Consider the following 10,026-nt stretch of genomic DNA (forward strand, 5'->3'; position numbering starts at 1 on the left):
TAAATTTATTTTTTAAAAAAAGACTCAGCTCACACAGTCGTCTTATCTCCTTGCGTCCCACCTGGGGAGCTCTTGCTCATCCTTTACTCCTTTTGTGAAGCTTTCCTTGACCTCTCCAGGCAGGGTTGGTCCCTCCCACCTCTGAGTGCTCCAGCACCTCCTATTCCCTCCCATCATAGCCCTGATTGCTCTAGGGGTGCTATCTGCTACTGCTCAGCCACGTCCCTTAACCTGTAATTTTCTCAGTGGCAAGGACTGCACGTTTCCGTTATCGCCACACCTCCAGCACTAGCCCCTAGAGGGCGCTCAATAAATATTAGTGGAATTGATGGAAAAAACAAATGAATTGTCGGTTTTGCTTAGAGCTTCCTAGGTAGTGGTGTGCTAGAGCTGGCTTGGGCTTGTGGCTCATGAGAGCCAATTGTTCAATATTTAGGAAACCTGTGAGCCAATTATTAAACGCAGCTATTGTTAAAAATTAAATTATAGGAGAAAACAGAAAACAAGCCAACATGAGGGATATTCTACCAAGTAAGTGACCGAATAAATGCAATATGGGATCCTGGATTGGATCCTAGAACAGAGAGAAGACTTTTGTGGAAAAATCGGTGAAATCCAAATAAGCTTTATACTTTAGTTATTAATGTTAATTTCTCAGTTTTGACACGTTTTATAATGATGTAAGATGTCAACATAAGGGGAAAGATTCTTGTTTTGTTCATTGTACTCTAGCCTTGAGAAAATGATGGAGAAAATGTTAATAATGTACATTAGGTCAGGCGGTTTGAACGAGACGAAGACGGAACCGGAGCCGGAAGATGGCAGTGAATGTGTACTCAACGTCGGTCACCAGTGATAACCTCAGTCGACATGACATGCTGGCCTGGATCAATGAGTCTCTGCAGTTGAATCTGACAAAGATTGAACAGTTGTGCTCAGGGGCTGCCTATTGTCAGTTTATGGACATGCTGTTCCCTGGCTCCATCACCTTGAAGAAAGTGAAATTCCAAGCTAAGCTAGAACACGAATACATCTAGAACTTCAAAATACTACAAGCAGGTTTTAAGAGGATGGGTGTTGACAAAATAATTCCTGTGGACAAATTAGTAAAAGGAAAGTTTCAGGACAGTTTTGAATTCGTTCAGTGGTTCAAGAAGTTTTTTGATGCAAACTATGATAGGAAAGACTATGACCCTGTAGCTGCCAGACAAGGTCAAGAAACTGCGGTGGCCCCCTCCCTTGTTGCTCCAGCTCTGAACAAACCGAAGAAACCTCTCAGCTCTAGCAGGGCAGCTCCACAGAGGCCCATTGCAACACACAGAACTACTGCAACCCCTAAGGCTGGCCCCGGGCGAGGTGCGGAAGAATCCTGGTGTGGGGACCTGGGATGACGAAGCAGCCGAATTGATGCAGCAGGTCAACGTATTGAAACTTACCATCGAAGACTTGGAGAAAGAGAGAGATTTCTACTTTGGAAAGCTAAGGAACATTGAATTGATTTGCCAGGAGAACGAGGGGGAAAACAACCCTGTATTGCAGAGGATTGTGGACATTCTCTATGCCACAGATGAAGGCTTCGTGATACCTGATGAAGGGGGCCTGCAGGAGGAACAAGAAGAGTATTAACAGCCTGGACCAGCTGAGCATCATCCGAATTCTTCACTCCAAATCATGTGCTTAACTGTAAAATATTGCCCTTTCTTATTCTTAGAGGACTCACTGGTTTCTTTTCATAAGCAAAAAGTACCTCTTCTTAAAGTGCACTTTGCAGAAGTTTCACTCCTTTTCCAATAAGTTTGAGTTAGGAGCTTTTACCTTGTAGCAGAGCAGTATTAACATCTAGTTGGTTCACCCAGGGAACAAAGAGGCTGACCATGGGGCTCACCGTGTGGATGCTGGTAGCACTGATGGCTGGAGAAGGGGGAGACCTCAGTAGAGATGTGTAAAGACTGGTTTGAATTTTAAGCTAATGTGAAATCTTGACAGAGAACGTTTTAATAAATAAATGCCTTAAGAGTATTTAAAAGATGCTTCCATATTTCAAAATGTAAAATGTAACATGACAGGAGCTTCTGTGTGTTTGACATTGTGTCTGGGAAGGAAGGGCCAGAACCTGGAACCTTTGGGAGCTGCTGTTCCCAGCCCTCACGGGGCTGCCTGATCCTCATAGGCGCAGACCTTGGCCCAAAAGGAAAGTTTGAAAAGTTGCTTTGTAAAGCCATTTAGTGTCCTTGACCAGTTGCATCCCTGATAAGAAGCAAGAGGCATTGTTGCCTGGATGAATAGAGGGTGTGTTTCAGCCCTGAGACGTGTTGAGTCGAAGAGCTTGATTTTCATAGAACATTTCTCTGGTGATTTTTCCAGTTATCCCTGATATTTCTATGTACTGTGTTTTGTTGTTGTTGTTGTTGTTGTTGTTGTTTGAAATGAGGTGTGTCCAGTTTTTAAATCTAACAACTACTTTTGGGGACTTGCCCGCATCTCTGGGATTTGAATGGGGGTTGTGTCCCATTTTACTGTCTTTTAAGTTTACATTTAACATGTTTCTCTTCTCTGCTCCCCTTGCCCACTGGGGACTCCTCTTTGGCTCCTTAAAGTTTGCTGCTTAGAGTGGAAGTTCAGCAGGCAGGTGATCATGCTGCAGGTTCTTTCTGGACCTCTGGCAAAGGGAGTGATCAGTGAAGGAAGGCCACTGCTACCTTGGGATCTGCAAGGCTGGGTGTTTTCGGTACCTGCTGTCCCCAGCCCTCCACTGTTATCGGAATACTTTGCCAGTGCACTAATCTCTTCGGAGATAAAAATGTTAGCGTGTTACTAAATGTTAATTTTCTTTTGCAGAAAATACAGTACCATGTCTGAGTTAATTATTAATATTTAAAATATTTCATTCCTTAACTCCCTCATTTGCTTTGCCCACAGCCTATTCAGTTCCTTTGTTCGGCAGAATTCTGCAAAATGTGTTACCCACTACTGAGATTGTTCTGCCCCTGATGTATTTGTATTGATTTGTTTCTGGTGGTAGCTTGTCCTAAAATGTGTGTAGCAAGCAGGTATTTTATGATAAAATTGTTGTGTAGTGCATGCTCTGTGTGGAATTCAGAGGAAAACCCAGATTCAGTGATTAACAATTCCAAAAAATGCAAGTCACTAGCCATTGTTCAAATAACAGTGGTGCTATTTCTCTTTTGTGACCTTTTAGACTTTTGTTGCCCTAAAATTCCATTTTATTGGGAAGCCATTTTCCACCTGGTCTGTCTTGACAGGGTTTTTTGCCACTTTAAACAGTTTCTAAATAAAATTCTGTATTTCAAGAGAAAAAAAATAATGTACATAAACTTAAAAGTGTTTCATATTTATAGCCCTGATATCCTCATCTCATCCTCAGAAATGATGTCCATCTTCATGAATAACACCCCAAAAATTGAAGAAATATGCTTCCAGTACATGGAAACTACTATCTGATTCAGCAAAGGAGTTGTTTGAATCATTGATGAATCTGTCAAGTTCCAACACTTCTTCACCATTTCGCTTTCTTCTTACTCATTAACATAAATGAAAGTATCAACCACCATTCATGTAGGAACTACACTCACTCTTCTTTTTCAGCTGTAGGATGGCTATGGATGTAAGAGTTCAGCAAAATTAATGAACTCATTGTATGAAAATCAATTGGCTATATGGAATTTGCAATAGAGTATTATTTCATTGTTATTCATAAATTGTGTGTTTCACTTCTTACATAATAAGTAAATACATTATATATATATATATATATATATATATATATGTGTGTGTGTGTGTGTGTATATACATGCATGCATTTTTAAAAAAGCCAGTGGTTAAACATTTACCAGAACACCATTCATCCTAGGTATCAATTACTATTTCATCAAATGCATTGATGGAAAGAAAAGAACATTGCCGGGCACCTTCTCTGTGCCAAGCTGTGCTAGCTTTTTTATGTTCATCATCTCAGTTGCTCTTCACCTCAACTCTGCGAAGTGTAAGTATTATGGACATCATTTCTGAGGATGAGATGAGGATATTAGGGCTCAGAGAGGTTAAATGACTGGACCAAGGTCAAGTAATTGCTGTATAGTGGAGTCAGGATTAAACCCTACATCTGAGTTCAAAGCTAGTTGTATTAGTTTCCTATTGCCCCTGTAACAAATTACCACAAATTTGGTGGCTTAAAGCAACAGAAATATATTGTCTTACAGTTCTGGAGGTTAGACCTCTGAAATGGGTCTCATTGGAGTAAAATCAAGGTGTTGGCAGGGCTGCATTCCCTCTGGTGCTTCCAGCTTCTAGACGCTGCCTGCATTCCTTGGTTTTTGTCCCCTTCCTCCATCTTCAAAACCAGTAACGGCCGGTTGAGTCTTTCTCATATCCCATCTCTCTGACCTTGCTTCTGTTGTCACATCTCCTTCTCTAACTCTGCCTCACATGCCCCCCTCTTTCACTTTATAAGGACCTTTGTGATTACATTATGCCCACCTACTACATGCAAGAGAGTCTCCCCATATTGAGGTCAGCTGATTAGCAACCTTAATTCCATCTGCAAACCTTATTTCCGAACTTTGCTATTTAACCTAACATATTCACAGGTTCTGGTGATTTAGGGCACGGACATCTTTTGGGGGGGGGGCCATAATTTTGCCTACCACACTTATTCTTCTTCTATGACCCTTAACCACCTTGCCTCTTGTTTTAGGGGTTACATAATCCGATAGAAGGCCGATATTATTCTCCCTGACACCTGCATGCCACACATCTCCATGCCCTCCACTTTGGGTAAAGTGCCTTCTTTCCTTCCATTACTATCCCAGCTGCCAGAGAGCCCTGTGGGAGAATGGTTTCTAATCCCTGGGGCTTTTAATCCTGGACCTATATTTTACCTTGGCCCTTACTAAAGTGTTTTTTAAATAGTTTCCAGGATTTTTGTGGATTGCTGGCTATTTCAAAGCTCCTGTTCATTTTTTCCTTTCTCCAGTGCTTGTATGGGGCCAGAGCCCCCTTTCCTACATGGTACGTCTCATTGTACTGTGGTTTATCCACTCCCACCTTCTGGACCTGTTTCTAGTCACTAGCCAGGATCCTGCATTATTTATTTGTGCTTCTCACAGATTTTTACATTGCTGTATTCTAGAAAAGGCCTTGGACTTACTAAAATGGCCTTTCCCCATGCCTGCTGATGAGGCGTCTGTCTGTGTTTAATATTACTCTCTGACTGGCTTTTCAGAATCAGACCCTCTAAGTAGTAGTTCCCTATCTTCCCTTGTTTCCTCCACTCTGAGATTCCTGATTCTGGTCACAAGAAACCTCGTCCACTGAGACCAACCAAAGGCCAGAGGTTGCCGTTCCCCCAAGAAGCCTTCATAACAGCCAGATGCACCCCTTCACTACCTCTGAGCTCTGACTACAACCTTCTTGGTTCCCCCATCTATTCTTGCCAAAAGCCTCGTGCCCTTTCCTTCTGCCTATCAGATTCATACCCACACTTTGGGGCCTGGTCTGAATCTGACCACCTTGAGGAAAGTTTTCCAGATTATACCAACCCAAGGGACTCACGTCCTCCTCTGAGCACCTCCAGAACTTATTGTCAGTAACACTTATTTTGACAGTGTATCATCTACCATAATGGACAGGTCATAAACCGGTGGCTGGTGGGCCGAATAATGCCCACAGATATGTTTGGTTTAGTCTGCTTGTGGTTTGTTTCTTTTCTAAATTATTTGTTAACAAGTCACAATTAGTAATCTTTCCATTCAATCTGGATTTCTGGCTTCTTTGAAAAACAGAGAAGTCTAGTAATACTGGCTCTGCATTCTCACAGGTTAGTAGTTAGCTGGATTGGGGTGATGGCTTCCCTGTTAGATGGAGCTCCTGCTCTCCAGTTCGCCACAGTTCCCACCACTCCCTATTATTATTATTATTATTATATTACTCCAGCCTCCTTCTCTCATTTATAGTAGTTGCCTGGCTCCTCAAGGCATTCAGAAATTCTGAAATATTCCACACTTATCTAAATGTCCAGCTGTATTAGAGTCTCTTGGAGGAAAGAAACTTTATTTTGAATTTATTTTGTTTCTCCCATGCATCTCTGTACCTAGTAGATGCTCAATAAGTATTGAGAGAATAAAGACTTTCCTGAATCATCCTCCAGATGACTCTAGAATGTGTAAAACTTTACTTTTACTCCAAGGTAAAGCTTTATAAACGTACTGTCTGTTGAGAAAGTATCAATGTACCTGACTCATGCTAGATGCCTCAGAACAACAGAGGAGGAAACCGAGGCTCAGAGAGCCTATGCAGTAGGGCTGGGGCTGGAGATCTGGTCGTTTCTGGGGTAAGGGCCAATGCCTGTGCTTGATGAGGAATCTCTCCTAAACGTCAATGCTGGAAGCAGAGAGGAGCTGCCCCTGGGACTCTCTGGTAATGTTTGTCCACAAACTTTGAGAGTTACTTTGTTTGGATAGAGATTAAGCAGTTACTAAATGTCCTTTCTGTGCTGGGCATTTATGAAGTAACTCTGCACTTATTCTTGGGCTATCAGGAATTCTGAGCTTCCTGGGCAGCTCACTGAAAAGCTGAGGGACATACAGCTAGATTGAACCTAATTGTTCATGGCATTTGGAGCCCCTTTGGTGAGTCACGTTCAACTGAGAGAAGCATCTGCTTATTTCCTTGCCCATATGTGCACAGAGATTGTGCTATTCCCTCATGCCATCACTGGTGGTACTGATGTGTGGTGTGGGATGGGAAAACATGCAGAAATGATGCATGTTTCATTGCGCAGCAGCAAGCAGAAAGGAATGTGAGAATACCGTAGACTCCCGCTGGGGCAGAAATCTGGTGTCATGTGTTGCTAAACAGCTGCAGGAAAATTTGTCTGGACCCGTGGAGGCAGAGAGGTGGGTTCACCAGACTTTGGTTCTGAGTAACTTTGAGGGCAAAGAGGTTGTACAGGAAACAGATACGGTGCATCTAGAAGCTTGACCCTGGAGGCTTCATCTGCCTTCTTTGCCACCCTGCCCCCTCCAGCCACCACCAGTTCCAGCTGTGGCTAGGAGAGGAGGGAAGCGGGAAGGCTTCAGCCCCAGGTTCCTGTAGGTCTGATGTGCTCACAGGCCCTGCTTAGGGCCACCGAAATGCTCAGACAGAAGGAGCTCCTGGGCCAGTCCTAAAGGAGGCAAGATAGGGCAGGGGTCGTGTGGGAGAGGCAGGGCAAAGGATTCATATGGGGGCTTTTATCCTTCAGACTCTATAGGAGTTTATAGGACTATAAGAAACATGGAATCCGTAACCTTGGACTCACCTAGAACCGGGTTCAAGCCCCTCCTCTATTCCTACAAGGGTGGCCTTAGGCAAGTCATTAATCTCTCCAAACCCAAGTTTACTTCTTTCTGTATAGTGTGAGGAGTCACGAGGCGATGTTTGTATGGGGCCTGGTCCATATTTTAAGAGATGGGAGCTGTGAGCTTTCTAATGATGCAACTGAGCAATAAGCTATCATATTGGTTATTATTTATTGTGGGCTTACTATGGGCCAGACACTGTGCTAAACCATTTCAGTCCATTCTCTCTTTTTTTTTAATTAATTAATTAATTTTTATTTATGGCTGTGTTGGGTCTTCATTTCTGTGCGAGGGCTTTCTCTAGTTGTGGCAAGCGGGGGCCACTCTTCATCGTGGTGCGCGGGCCTCTCACTATCGCGGCCTCTCTTGTTGTGGAGCACAGGCTCCAGACGCGCAGGCTCAGTAATTGTGGCTCACGGGCCCAGCTGCTCCGTGGCTTGTGGGATCTTCCCAGACCAGGGCTCGAACCCGTGTCCCCTGCATTGGCAGGCAGATTCTCAACCACTGCGCCACCGGGGAAGCCCCCCATTCTCTCTTTAATCTTTCAAAGATAAAGAAATTGAGTTACAGAGAGGAAGAGTGACTCATCGAAGGTCATCCAGCCAGTAAATGACAGAACCAGCACACACTCGATACAGAGCAGTTCCAGAGCCCACACTTCCAACCAGACCACCTGTCACGCATTTGTTCCACTTCACACATGAGGAAACTTGAGGTCCAGGAGGCACTAGCATCAGAGACAGAGCTTAGGGCTTTAGATGTCTGGCTCTGCTAGTTAACATGCTGTGTGACCTTGGGCAAGTCACTCAACCTCTCTGAGCTTCAGTTTCCTGATTTGGAAAACATCTGAGTCCAAAGCCTCTGGCAGCCTGTACAGTGAGAAGCAGTATCCTATGGGAGAAGGTGGAGGGGAGGGAGCTCAGAATCTACCAGAGACAGAGAATGAGAAGAAATGGGTGTGACTGGCTTTACAAACTGGAGGCAAGTCTGGAAATAGAAACTTACCAGAGTGAACATGACCAGTTCACACCACCCATTTAGCAGAGAGCCCACAGAGGCCGGGGGTGGGGGGGCGGGGGGGCCGGCAGGAGTATGGCCAGCTTAGCCGGCACCCACACAGTGAGCTGCTGTTGCCACCTAGGGGACAGGCAGTGACCATGAACTTGGGCTGAGCAGTACAGCACATTCCCATCTCCTGCTGGTTTCCGGAGTGGAAAGGGGCGGCCAAGCCTTGCTCCAGGAGTGGGGAGGAGAGTGAGGAAAAGGAACGGAGTGCTGCCTCTGCTTTGGGAGTTATAAATAAATCCATCTGGAAGTGTTTGGGGGCTGTGGGAGCCTGAGGCCGGCCTCTGCAATTCAGGCCATGTGGCACACATTTCCATTTACACCAGACCCGCCCCCCAGTCCCAAGAGACTGTCTGATTGGGCCTGTCTGTTCCAGCCGGAGCTGGGCAGGAACCTCTCAGGCCTCCACTCTGCTTCCAGCCCCCGCCCTAACCCTCCCCTCCTCCCAGGCCAACTCCAGCAAGATCATGTGTGAGAAGGTACTTCAAAAAGTTCACGTGCTATTCAAGTGCTGGTTGAATGAATGAATGAGTTTCAATTCATCATTTAACTGGCAGTACGTTCTGCTCGCTAGGAAGGGACCCCGTGGTAGTTCTGGAAGGTGACGTGTTCTTGACTTTTAGCCTCCATCTCAGGATCATCTTTACCCTTCCCAGCTAAGGCTGGCTAAGGGACAAAGGCACTGCCCAAGTCTTGTTTGTTTTTCTATCCCCAGCACCAGGGCAATGCTCAGTAGGTGTTGCTTATATGAAGGGGTGAGTCAATTTATTAATTTAACAAACACTCATTGCACACCCTCATGTGCTGTGCACTCTGCTGAACACAGTAGAGAACAAAATAGACAGAATTCCTGCCCTCAACTGAGCTCGTGGTCAGTGTTTCTCAGTGAGAGTACTATTGGCACGTGGGGTGAGACGATTCTTTGCAGTGTGGGATGGTCCTGTGCATTGCAGGATGTTCAACATCCTGACTTCTGGCCCACTTAGCACCCTGGAGTCATTGTGACAGCGAGAAATGCCTCTACACATTCCCAAATACTTCCAGGGGCTGGGAGGACCCACCCCTGGCTGAGGACCACTGCGGAGGGACTTGACAGGACATGAGGGAAGGAAGGCCATCCCCAAGGTATGAACGTGTTGAGTCCTCCAAGTCCACATGGAATTGGTGGTTTAGAACTGGGAAATCAAATTTGTCCCAGAAAGGTGTAAAATAATCCTTCAGTGGCTGAGTTAGGCCCCAGAAGCCTGTAAGGTAGCCTAGGTCCACAGTTTCCTCGGGCTGGCTTAGGGCTGAGCTGCAGGTACCCTGATGGCAGTTTTGAACATGATGAGATGATGAGATGGTATTTTGAGAATGTTCAGAAAACAACCACTATTTGATCCCAGGTGCACGTTAGAAGTCAACCTCAAGATATAGATTTGGGATAAATCCACTTTGAAGTGGGAGTTAGGGTTGAGACCCAGCATCCGTTAAGATCATCAAGGGAGAAGATATTGGGGAAAAGGTGAAGAATGAATTCAGAACAGAGGCTGAAGCTGGAGAAGTAGGCCCTGGGGGCACCTCTGCCCCTTCGTTTCCATTCCCAAGGTTAGCACCCTAGTTC

General features: G+C 45.1%; 1 pseudogene across 1 annotated transcript; it reads left to right on the forward strand.

Annotated features, from left to right (window-relative positions):
* The first annotated feature begins 708 nt into the window (after nt 1-708).
* LOC307179943 (microtubule-associated protein RP/EB family member 1-like) lies at nt 709-3,442 on the forward strand (annotated as a pseudogene). The gene has a single exon. The product of its transcript is annotated as a microtubule-associated protein RP/EB family member 1-like (transcript).
* Nucleotides 3,443-10,026: the final 6,584 nt, after the last annotated feature.

This window comes from Stenella coeruleoalba, assembly GCF_951394435.1.
Source record: "Stenella coeruleoalba genome assembly, chromosome: X".
NCBI lineage: Eukaryota > Metazoa > Chordata > Mammalia > Artiodactyla > Delphinidae > Stenella > Stenella coeruleoalba.